This window comes from Pezoporus occidentalis, unplaced genomic scaffold (genome assembly GCF_034315485.1).
Source record: "Pezoporus occidentalis ecotype Australia unplaced genomic scaffold, CSIRO_AGI_Poc_V1 ctg146, whole genome shotgun sequence".
NCBI classification, from domain to species: Eukaryota; Metazoa; Chordata; class Aves; order Psittaciformes; family Psittacidae; genus Pezoporus; species Pezoporus occidentalis.
Window position 1 is genome coordinate 63,794 of NW_026913274.1, and position 12,433 is coordinate 76,226.

Genomic DNA, 12,433 nt, shown 5'->3' on the forward strand with positions numbered 1-12,433 from the left:
TTTCATGTTTACCCCAGCTGTGCAGCCACCATCTGTATATTACCATATTATCAGGGAGGTCAGCTGTCAAATGAAATATAAAGAGGCAACAGTTGCATCAGAAGCTGGTCAGATACCACCTCCTGAAGAGATTTTAACGTATTCTCCAGTCCAGAAAGCTGTAATAGTCCATCGTAATTTCTAGCAGCTGTACCAGATTTTGTACTCAGCATAAAAAACCCCATTGAAACCATGTAATATCATTCTTCATGCTTGCAGTCACAATGTCAGGCCCTTCCTGAAGGACTGGTGCAGTTTGATTTATGCTGTATTGATTTTTGACTTGTAGCTGGGTCTAAGTTGAAGCTTCCTTTGTGCATCAGCCAAAGGGTAGTGACAGTTCCTCAAGTCACCCGTCTCTTAACTTAGAGATGAATTCTAGTATCTGGGCTGTACATGCAACATGTCCTGGATTCAGTTCACAGGTAGTAAGGTTGGACTTGGCCTGATGAGGGCAGCTGGTGATAAGCTATCCAGTGAGCACATAGGAAATCACCTCTTCTCCACTGGGTGGAACTGGAACTAGTGTGTGGGGCAGAGTAGTTCCCCATTCTGCACTGAAGTCCTTGTCCCTCTGTACACCCCAACATTTCTTTGGGTAAATCCTTTGTTCTCACCACCCTTTCTACCCACAATCATTATCCTTGTAAAGAAACATGGTCCAGAAAGGGGAAGTAGCAAACCCTGGTAGTTCTACCACGTTGGACAATGGTGAGGACAGGGCAGCACTGGGTGCCTGTCCCTCAGTGTAGGCATAGCTGCAGTCCTGCAAATCTACCTGTATAAGCTTTGATACTTTTATTTCATGAGAATAATAAAGGACATGGCCAGAAGTCTGATCTGCTGTGAGTAGGAGACCGGGTGAGAAAATCACAGAGTTCCCTTTCCATCAACATTGCTGTGATTTGGGTTCTATACCTGCCTTGTTGGGCAGCTCAGTTGGGTGCTGCCTGTAGTAGGAACATACCCGTAGATTTACGCACCTCTACAGCATTATAGAGCCATAGAATCATGGACATTCCATATTGGAAGGAACCTTGAAAAATCACCTGGTTGAGCCTTTTGTGGGAAAGAGAATTTAAGTGAGATTATCTAGCATCCTGTCCAATTGCATCTTGAAAATCTCCAGTGATGTGAATCTACCACATCCCTGGGGAGGTTGTTCCAGTAATTGATAGTTCCTACAGTAAAAAATGTTTTTCTTACGTGAAAAATGAAACCTTTCTTGGGATAACCAGTGCTTTTTTTTCTCTCATCTTCTCCCTGTGGCTCTTTATGAAGTGAGAATGTCTATCCTTTTTGTAGCCACACTTTAAAATGGTAAAATATTTCTCTATAGCCTTCACCTGAAGTTATCAAAGCAGGCGAGGTTGTAAGAATGAGCTGACTGGGCAATGGACTCTCTTTTGTATTTTTAAAAATCTCCTTTATAAACATCAGAACTAATATTAGGCAAAGGTATATGTCATTTCACAAATGGGTATAGTGACGTGATGCAACCCAGAAATGATGAAGTGTAACACTGCCATAGGCTAAGCACCGGTCCATATACACCTTTCAAGATGGCATGTGGCTTGGTAACTGTCCAACCCCGCCATCTGCAGAGACCGAAACTCAATTGCTGTTAATGAGAATGAAATTATGGTGATATTAGCATAATTAAAATGAGAAGAATCCTAGTTCAAGGGTGATTGATGCCCATGGAAAGCTTTGGAGGGAAGCAGAAAAGGTAGGTCCAAGACTGTTGGCTCAGACTTCATTTACCTGCACAATTTCTCCAAGTACAGGAGGATGGTCCTCAAAAGAAAAAAAATGTTTAATGCGGCTACTGACTGGTATTAAATAAATTATGCATGTTGGCAGAGCGACAGATAAGAATAGCGGAAAACACACTGTGAAAGGAACCAGAAGAATTGCTGTCATAAATCTCTCCAAACTATTCTAGTCAGAGAGAGGCTAAAAACTAAGCAGGTTAACGGGAACATTAGGAAGGGGACTTTGGAAGAAACCCATAGCTCTGTAGCTTTGCTGACACGAGTTTTGCCCATGTGTCCACCCTCTAAGAAGAGGAGCAATGGTTGGGCAGGGAAAGGAATGGGTTGTGAAGATGTGACATTGCAGCTTAGGTTGTTTGGCTTTTGGGTTTTAGTTTTTATTCGAGGGAGGTTAAAAGGACTCCAGGTGTTCTCTCTAGAAAAAAAGAGATTAGAAGGCAACATTAATCAAATTTGCAACATATTCAAACAAGTAGATAAAGAAGAAAGAAAGAAAAAAATGCTCTCAAATGTTTTTTCTAATGAATGCATATTTTAGCTGAAGAATTCACAAGGGTCAACATGGAAAAAGACATGTATATATGCAAGACTAAGGTTAGAAGGCAAAGTGGGATTATTTTCAAAGTTTATAAATAATTTAACTGTTGTAAGAAAACTGCAGGGGTTTCTGTTGATCTTATTGCCAAAGGAATGACTTTAGGCCTGATAAAGTAAGGGGCTAAAGGGGTTTTCACACAGAAGGATGTCAAAGCATAGCTGTTTGCCTACTACAACTTGTCACAACAGTCATGGTTTTATTGGGTAAAAGATGGGCATGTTGGGACAGGATATTCTGGCTCCTTTGACACATTAAAATGCCTGTATCCAATGCTAAATGACCTTTACATTGGAAAGCAATTGCAGTTTCTTGTTGACTTTTGTAAAGTGTTCACTGAAAGCAGTTGTAAGTGTTCCTGTTAACTTTTTTGCTGCAGAAAGAGGCCATTGCTGAATGCTTTTGACAACCCCACTTGCACAAACCTGGAAGGACCTTTACAAAGGACCAGTCACTGGAAAAAATTGAGAGGCAGAGTGCTTTTTTCCTTACATTTCTAGTTACCATAAAAACTGTGCAACTTCACAGTGATGAGGACAGGTCACGTAAGAGCTTTGTATCTATTTTACAAACGATGATCCATGCCACCACCACACCTTCTCGGTCTCTGCATCAGTCACTTTATACAGTTTAGTCATACAGTCAAGTGGCTGCAGCTCTCAAAGTCTCTCTTTCATATAATTTCTGTTCCTGCCAGATGACGATGACCAATAACTGCCCCTCTGGCTCATATTACAGTTTTGTTTTAATTAACTGATCTGTATTTAAATGTTCATTTCCAGACAGTGAGAAAAGCTGGATTGACTGCCCTGAAACCTTGTTTCTGTGAAGCTATAGTCTCTTTCCCTTAACACTGCTCAGGCCTGTTGACTAGAAGTCACTACTGCTCAGCTCAGGGAAGAGATGCACAGAAAATCCATCAGTTCTCTTCAGTACACAGAACATGACCATGTGTGTACTCTCTGAGGCTATTTTAAACTGTAGATACAGACCACGGTTAATCTGTTTTACTTTCTGCTGCACTTGGTTTCTTTCAGTTACTGCCTTCCAACTGACATTTAGGGGTTTCCATCTGTACCAGAAGGGTTTCCTAATTAAGCCAGGTGTAATGCTTGGCCATGACCAACCATCCATCACCCTGGGACAGGCAAGACAAGTCTGCTTGCTTAAGCCTTGCAGGACTAACCCCTGAGAAGTGAGATCTCACTCATTGGGCTTGTTCAGCCTAGAGAAGAAAAGGATCTGGGGAGACCTTGAGCAGCTCCCAGTGCCTAAAGGGGCTGACAAGAAACCTGGAAGGGGCTTTTGACAAGGGCCTGTAGTGACAGGACAAGGGAGGATGACTTTAAACTGAAAGAGGGAAGATTGAGATGAGCTCTTAGGCAGAAGTTCTTCCCTGTGAGGGTGCTGAGGTGCTGGCACAGGGTGCCCAGAGAGGCTGCCCCATCCCTGGCAGTGTTCAAGGGCAGGTTGGACACAGGGGCTTGGAGCAAGCTGCTCTAGTGGAAGGTGTCCCTGCCCGTGGGAGGGGGTTGGAACTGGGTGAGCTTTAAGATTCCTTCCAACTCAAACCATTCTGTGATTCTATGATTCATTTATTGGCTCCTCTGATAAAAGAGCAATGAAATCACCAGGCAGGCTCATGAACAATGATATAGACCCATCTGATCTAGGACCATCAAAAGATTTCTCATAGGAAGGCTTACTAACCAGCTGGATGGCAAGCATCTGTCACTAGTGATGTGGTATAGAAGCAAAGCAAGGTCCAGTCAGGCCAAGTTTGTCCTTTCATCCCAGCTGCACAGACCTCTGCCCACTTCACCACCTACAGTCATCTTTAAATCTGATGGATTAAAACCCTTCCTACAGGCTGGATTTGGTGGTATCAACCCTTTCACGGAAGGAAAAATTCCCTAGTCTTTGATTAAATTGGATCTGGACTGTAAGTCTTTCAAGCAAATGTGTTACTTTGTGTAGATTCTCTACCTCTGAGAAAATAAAACACCTTAAGTGTCCAGTATTTCACCCAAACTCAGCTCTCTCCCTCCACTGCAAAAGCATGGTAGTCAGGGAGAGAAAATATTTGCTTGGTAAAGCTTTAAGATCAGGCTTTTGGACTGGAAACTGAAAGGTATAAATAAGCCAGATATAGGGAAATTCCTCCTTAAGCTGCAGAGCTTAAGCTGCAGAGCCAGCTTTTTCTCAAGCTCTTTATCCTGTTTTGGCTTGAATGGCACTGTGCAGCCCAGTCATCAGGACAGGAGTTTTGACATTCACCTACCAAGCCACCTCCTGAGTGGGATGCTCAGACTGGGCAGGGGAGGCTAATGACTGGTCCCACACATAGGGCCAGCCTGCTCTTCTCTGGTTGCAATGTGTCTCAAACTAATCATGTGCTTCTTCTCATATCCAAAACTTGGCTGCTTGCTGCTTATCAGCTAGCAGAAGTGCTCATAGGGACTCAGACCCCCCATGTCTTTGGCATTTGGGCTGTGGAAAGCTAACACAGATGTTCTGGATAGCTGTCCCTTGGGGCTGGGAAAATATCTCTTTGTCATCAGTCCTCTGGTCACCTACCCTCAAAACAAACCAGGCGGCTCCCCAGAGCCAACTCTAGTGCACTTGTATGAGACGTGATACAAAGTGCTAGCTTGATGATTATTGTGCTAAATTAGAGAAATACTTTTCAGAGCGTGCTGTGATTGCCACAGAAAGCAACAATAACAGAACAGACCGAGGAGAAGGAGTTAAAATAAAAAAAACATTGGGCTGACACTTTTCTTCTGTGTTTATATGCCATTGTAACAGTGGCTGGGGCTTCTCTTGGCTTGGCTTAAAAAAGCTATTGCAAATATCTAGCACTTGATGACAGATGGTTCACCAATACAGCAAGGACCATTGTCTCACTTAATAGCTCTTTGTTCTAGCTGAAAGAAGTTAATCTTTCCTTGTAGGAGGTGGTAGGAGGATCTGTGTACAATGTGCCTTCTGACAACTGTTCCAGTTTTGGAGTCTGTTCTGTAGCTCACTGAACTGGAATCGTCTCCCTTACCCTCTGGAGGAGGGACTCACAAAGGAGGCGTCACAGTCATCATGCCTAATTTGTGAGTGCTTTGCTATTTGCTAGGACTCACAACACTGAATTAGGTAATTGTATTCTCTGCGCTAAGTATGGAAAAGTGAAACACATGATCCGATGTGCCTCAAAGGATGAGGAAAAGTTTAGGGCCTCTGTCTCTCCCAGGAGGAGAGGTTCCCATTTTTGGGATGCCATGCTGTGGCTCTCCACTGGGGAGAGTTAGCTCACCCACTCACCAGCTGCCTACAGACTTGTGTGTTATATCTCTTCTTTTTAACAGCTAAAAGCAATAGCTGACACCCAGCAATGCATACATCCCAGGAGAGTGCCATGAGCAGCAGGCTAAGGTGTACCAATGGGGGGACTCCGCTGTTCTTTGCTCCTTCAAGGTCGCCTGTGTGATGCATATTCATGGGACCACTGTTAGGAGCCTAATTCTCTTAGGAGAGGTTATGGAGCCCTTCACTCTCAGTTTCCATTTCTATTTCCACCTTTTAAACCAAATGAGGAGTTGTGAATACATATCTGGGCTGCTCTGCAGCTGTATAATCAGGGCCAGCTTCTATGTCATGGGAGTCTCAGGGGACAAATCCCTTCCTCCAGCTGGCCAAAGGAGAATCTGAACCTATGCTCACCATATTTCATGTGAATTCTTTGCACACCATGAGGGTGTAGCTTACAAGAAGAGGGAATGCTTACCTGTATGTGTACAAGGAAACTCCTTCCCCAGACTGTGCTCACTTGAGGTGGCCTGTGCCAAGTTCAGAACTTATCAGACTGAGACCCAGAATTCAGAATGGTTTATGAATGCCCTGGTCAGAGGATTTGTGCTCCCAAGGTGTTTCTTTCCACCAGAACCAGTGTGTGTTTACCAGAAACATTGCTGTACCGGGTATGTTTAAGGTTGGATGGGCAATAATAAAAGCATCTACAATAGCAGTGGTGAGTGCAAGTGTGCAAAGGGACAGGGGTTTGTGCAACCTGGTCTAGTAGGTGTCCCTGCCCATGCAGGGGGCTTGGACTAAATGACCTTTAAAGGTCCCTTCCAACCCAAGCCTTTGCTGATTCTGTTTCTATGAGACATTGGAGTGATCTCATTCCCTTAATAAATGGAGAGCAAGGGCTCTGATTTGGCACCTTCTGAATATTTTCCTGGGATGTGTTTGCTCTGTTGTGCTTACTGTCATGAGAAGGAAGCTGTGTGATTGAAAATCTGTTTCTCTCAACCGATTTTAATCAAGAAGTAGGACAGCAGTGCTATTCCAAAAGGCATTTTCAGACTCTGCAGCAGGCTGACTTGAGACTGTGGCCTGTTCCTGTTTCATTAGCTCTGAAGCAGTAGGAAAAGCCAGGTAGTTTCAAATGAAGTTTGTTAAGAGACTTTCCTAGGCCACAGCATCAGCAGCTTCCTTTTCCAAGTGATTCTGTGCACAAGCTTGCACCAGCTGCTTGGGTAGTGTCTGCTCTGAAGCACCCAGTGATGTGCATATCCCCATCTGCCAACCCTCTGTGATGTGTGAGTTCTTCCTGGGAACACAAACGTGAGCACTGCACATGCTTCTAGACCCATGGGGTGGTCACTGCCCTGGTGTATTTGGGATTGGAACAAATATGTTGTTGGAAACAGGAATATTCAAGGAGTAAAAGTCCTCACCTTGCTTCACAAGGACATTTCTGAGTGGTATCACAATATTAGTTACGTGAAGGGAAAACAGACAGAGCTCAGATCATCTTGTAATAAAAGAAACCTGTCTCACGGACACCTGCCTGGAGTGGGGATGGGGTGGAAGTGGGGAGAGGAATTTTTTCCTCTTGTGTTTGTGCAAAGAAAGAGTGGCTATGTCAGTAAATGGTGATATGAAGGAGTGACTCAAGGAAGGCATTTACAGCTTTCTTAGAGACATAAAAATGTGATTAGTGTCTGAGATGTCTCCATGGGACTCCAGAAAGAATGACTGTAAACCATGCCGTGTACTTGTACCAAAGGTTGCCCCCAGCTATTCAAGGGGATGGGATTGCAGTTTACTGTAATCATACTGATGCCAAGGAGTGCTGTGGCGAAGGATGGATGTTTGACCTTTAATAAACCTTTAGTTTCATGTAATGTGATTTACCCGCCTCAGATAAAAGACAGGAGCCAGCATCAGCCAGCCAGTGGCTTTAGAACCTCTGTAATAGAGTGTGGTGCCCAGTCGGCTGTATCCTGGTGCACATGGGCAGGCAGCTACAGGCTTTCAGGTTGGCTTGGCTTCTTTCTTCATTTTCATTACTTAGGACTTAAGGTTTTCCTTGGCTGCTGCTTGGCCCTGCAGGTACAGTCCCATGCTGAAATGGGCCTATTGCTTTGCTTTACGGCACCTATAGTGTAAAGGGGTGAACTTTCTTTGGTAAGGAGCATGGATTATCCGTATGACATGCAGTTAAATCTTAGAACAGGGCTGATATGTTTGTACAGCCCAGAGAAGGGTGTTTAAACCAACCATAAGACCATATCTACATTTGTGCTTCAGCACACCCTGTTCTGGTCCATGTGTCTACCATAAACGGAGTTTTGAGTGTGGCAAACATGTTCAGGCAGCAGCATGGTCACAGCACTGCTTTATTCTCCAGCACACCAGTGTAAAAGAACCTCCAATGGACTAACAGCAGTTCCCACTCTGTTTTTAGGGACTGGACTTGGAGATATACCCTCTCTTAGAGCTTGCATTTCAATTTATGGGGAAGTGTTGGGAGAAAGGTGAAAGCCATGCATGCTCCCTCCTGGTTGTCCCCACTGGTCCCCATAGTCAGATTCCCCAATTCAGTTACCCCAGTGGTGTTTCTGCAAAGTCAGTTATTTTTTGGGGTACCGACCTGTGCCATAAAGGCAGCTTTAATGGTATTTTCTAACCTCCTCTTTGGAGATGGTTTCTCCCCTGCACTGGGTATTTTGTCTTCTGTGTATTGAAGGGTACCTGGAACAAGACTCTGAAATCTTGTCTCACAGTCATCAGCCCCCAGCCCCCAGCTGTGTCCCAGTGGCCAGAAGTGTACCCAGCTGGATGCCCCAGGGATGCAGCGCATCCTACTCAGACTTTATGGCCGTGTCCTTGCAGATGCATCAGGATATACCTCACAGTCCCAAATCCACTGCAGAGACATAGCATCTACCTCAAAGCAGGCAAGGAAGGGCTCTGGAAAGTGTGAGAGTCACAAGGGAAAGTGGGGAGGGCAGCCTGAGAAACGGGGAGGGAATTCGGCAGCACCTTCTAATGGTATGTTTGCTGTGCCACTGTGGGAAATAGAGCATTCCCAATTTGTTGTGGGGTGTTCCATCTTCAGAGGGTGATCTTCTCCAGCTCCACCTTAATTCTCAACCCAGCCCAGTCAGAGAATATGTCTCTGTTCTCTTCATCCCCACAGCTCAGGGCAGGCCACTGAATGGCCTTTGGAGCAGAAAACTCTTCTTACTAGAGACTTAATCCTGATTTTCTAGCTCAGTTACATTTGAGGTCAATTCCCGCATCTTTAGCCTACTCAGCCCTCTCCAGAGCATCTTGTCTGCCAAAAAGCAAAGATACCAAAAGTCAGAGATAGGGTTGGGGTGTATGTATGCTTTTCTGTATTTGCCTTTACCTTCAGATGAAAAGAAAATACTGACCATATTATCTCCTTGTATTCACCACCTGATTCACATTTCATTTATTTCTATAGCCCTGAACAGACATTAGTAACTCATAATAGTAATAATAGGAGTTTCTACTAATAGAACTCCTTCCATCTGTGGAGTTCAAATTATGGACAAGCACCATTAGCCCCATTTAGAGATGGATTTAGCTGGTGCAACTTGTCCAAATGCAGATGTGGCTGCAAGAATCAGGAAGAAAAGGCAAAGGCTTCAGCTTTCAGCCTCAGCTCAGCTCATCTGGTACAGCCATTTGGGGAGCGGGGGAGAAATATAATCATTCAAAAGACAAGATGTGAGGGATGCTCAGGAAGAAATTGAACCTCATCTCTGGAGACTGCTGAATTTCACAAGGTATTCCCAGAGCAGCAAAAGGAGCAATGTCCCGAGCTTTGGCCTCTATACTTATCAGCATGAAAAAACCATGAGTGTGAAATCAAACAACAGGCTTCAAATGGGAGCTACAATGACTCTAATTTCTATGTACTGTTATTTGATCTTCTAACCTACTAGGTTTAAGGTAAACCACAGTGGAATATCAAGCAGATGTTAAATGAAACAGTGCCATTAATTCAATCCAATGAGATACGTTTCATATAACAAAGGGATTTGTTCTGATACTCAAACAATGTATATTAATGAAAGAGTTGAAATAGACTCATTTTGTTCTCAAAGCAAACACATTAAGGAAAGCCATCAAGAAGTAAAGAACATGCCTTTTTTTTTTTTTTTTTTTTTTAAACTGTGCTTTATTTAGGGCTAAGCTGGAAAGCGTCATTCAATAATTACAGAAGATTACAAGGAGTTTTAGGGAATTGAGAGTGAAAGAGCAGTTGTATGGAACTGCAGCTGCGTTACACATCTGTACTTCCTAGCTGTGGGCTCAGTCTGACTGAGTTCTTACTCATGTAGAAAACCCTCTAAATCCCCATGGGAGTTCTGACAGGAGAAGGACTCGTAAGATGAGGCCCGTTAGGGAATTAAAATTAAAATAAAAATAACAAAATTAAAAAAAAAAAAAGAGAAAGGAAGAAAGTTTGAGATCAAGATAAAAAACAGTAAGGAAACCAAACAAGAACATTAAAACAGTAAAACCATATAAAGGATCAGAAACAATTATCACACTGCTCAATCAATGCAACAAGTGTGAGAATGATGTAAATCAAGTTTTAAGACTGTGAAAATAAATTATAATAAATATGATATACTTTAAAATATATGTGTTCTTAAATAATTCATTGTTTTTCTGAGTCAGATTTTTTAAAGCAATGTCTTATTTTTTAACTGCTCTAAAGTCATTTACCAAAGATAAATATCGTGCTTTCATTAAATAGTTTTCCTTGTTTTTCTCTATCATTACAATTAAAAGTCCTACAAAATATGCAAATTTATTTACAGAGAAACAGAGCCAGCATCTTTATTTTTTTTAAACATCCCCCTGTTTTTTCAAAATTCCTTGTAAACAGTTTCAGAAGTTCTTCAAAGAGATTGTTTCCTTATGTTTTTTTTGTTTATTTTTTTCTTTTTTATTTTTTTTATTCTTTTTTTATTTTTATTTTTTAAGATTAAGGTTCTAGGCTAACACCTTGCCCTGAAGGTTTCTAGAGCAAATATGGAAGCTACTAAAGCATAGGATGATGGGAATTTTGCGGACAGCAGATCATGAAGACATGAAGCGTTTAGCTGTGTTTCATTGTTCAAGTTAGAACTAACGTCTGATAAAAAGACAGCTGTTTTTTTTTTTCTTTTTTTCCCATTTGCATTGTCTACAGAATTGAGTTTCGTTTCGTTTATTTTTTTTTAATAGCTGGAATGCTCGCAGTTAAAAAAGCTGCCAAAATAGCCATTTCTCTCCTCTTTCTCCTCGATAAATAACAGCATCCAACAGCAATTGGCAGAGAGTAGGAATTTATGCTCAATCTAAACTCTACAAAAAATTACAGTTCTACAACATCTTTGTTTTTAGCATTAACGCTAACTTCTATGTAGTTATTTTTTTTTGCTTTTTTTATTTTTTTTCTTTTTATGTTGTCTAATTTTTTCTATTATATAGGTATTTTAAACTTTCTTTTTTTAAATTCTGTACAACTATTAGGATTTTAAATGGGGAGAGTTAGAAGCATTTACAAACCTTTTTTTGTTTTCCATTTAATATCAACCATCTTTCCTTTCTCTTCTCTATGCCTTTTAATGTATTTATTTATGTATTTATTTATTTACTTTTTTGCTTTTCATAGATATCCATCTTACCTGCCTTTAACAGCGCAATCCTTACGTATTATACAGAAAACCATATGAAAGCTTCATAGACTCTAATTAATGTATAACCAAAGAACCTCCCAAAGTATCAAAGAACTATTATCTTGCCGTTTTAAAAGCATTTAAGCGTTATTATTATTTTTTTTTTTAATTTTTACATATTTCTTATAATCGCTCTCAAAAACTGTTTTAGGAACAGCTCAGAGAAAAGGAAAGAACTTCCATATTTTACATACAGCTACAAGTCTGCGGTAAAAAGTTTTGTCCTTTGGTCCCCATATAGCTAAGGAATGACAGATAAAGATGCTCAGTGACTGTTACCATGGGTCACACATGATAACCGCATCCTTGGTGGCAAACAGGCACTCCTTTGCCAGTATCCAGGTTTGCATCTCCTGTTTGAAGAAAAGCCGCTGTGGTGATATCAGTGTCTCTTCAGAAATCCTGGTTGATCTTGATCCTGTTCTGATTTTACTTATGTATTTGTTTGTTTGTTTTCAAGCGCATGTCCTTCGAAGTCAGCAGATGTGATACTTTCCTTGAAGAAATGTTACAGTCTAAACAATCAAAGAGAGAATAATTCTGAAGTCTTCAGCTTGATTGATATTTGCTGATATGTCAAAGGTGTAATCCAACAGTTCCTGTTTTTTTTTAATATATATATACTTTTTTTTTTTCTAAATGTAGCCCATTCAGCTGCTGCCCTAAAAAATGAAGCAGATCATTGCAAATTAAATCAAAAAGAGGAGGAGGAAGTAGGGAAGGAGGGGGGATATTTGGAACTGGGGGAAAAAAGACCTAAAATGAAAATGAAATTTTAAACAAGCCTGTTCTTTTGGGCCCAATCCTGCTCCTTTTGAAAGTCATGGATGTTTTCTTCTCCCTTCAATTGGGACAGGATGGGGCATCTGGTTTGGTGTTTCGCTTTCGAAGGCATTGGCTCTGATTCTGCTCCCACTCAACGTCAACAGAAAGATTCCCCTTGACTTCAGTGAGAACTGGATCAAACCCGAAGTGAGCAA

At 41.7% G+C, this 12,433-nt stretch overlaps 1 protein-coding gene across 21 annotated transcripts in view; it reads right to left on the reverse strand.

Moving 5' to 3' along the window:
- The window catches only part of CELF4 (CUGBP Elav-like family member 4), a 749,745-nt gene that overhangs the window by 33,764 nt on the left and 703,548 nt on the right, over positions 1-12,433 (reverse strand). For 19 of the 21 annotated variants that reach the window (XR_009963147.1, XM_062610325.1, XM_062610329.1 and 16 more), the window contains one exon: positions 10,649-12,115. The exons of 1 other annotated variant lie outside the window; for it this stretch is intronic. The gene's annotated coding sequence lies outside the window, so the exon portion shown is untranslated. Of the gene's footprint in view, positions 1-10,648; positions 12,116-12,433 lie in introns of those variants that run through there. One more of the 21 variants, XM_062610322.1, reaches the window with a different exon arrangement.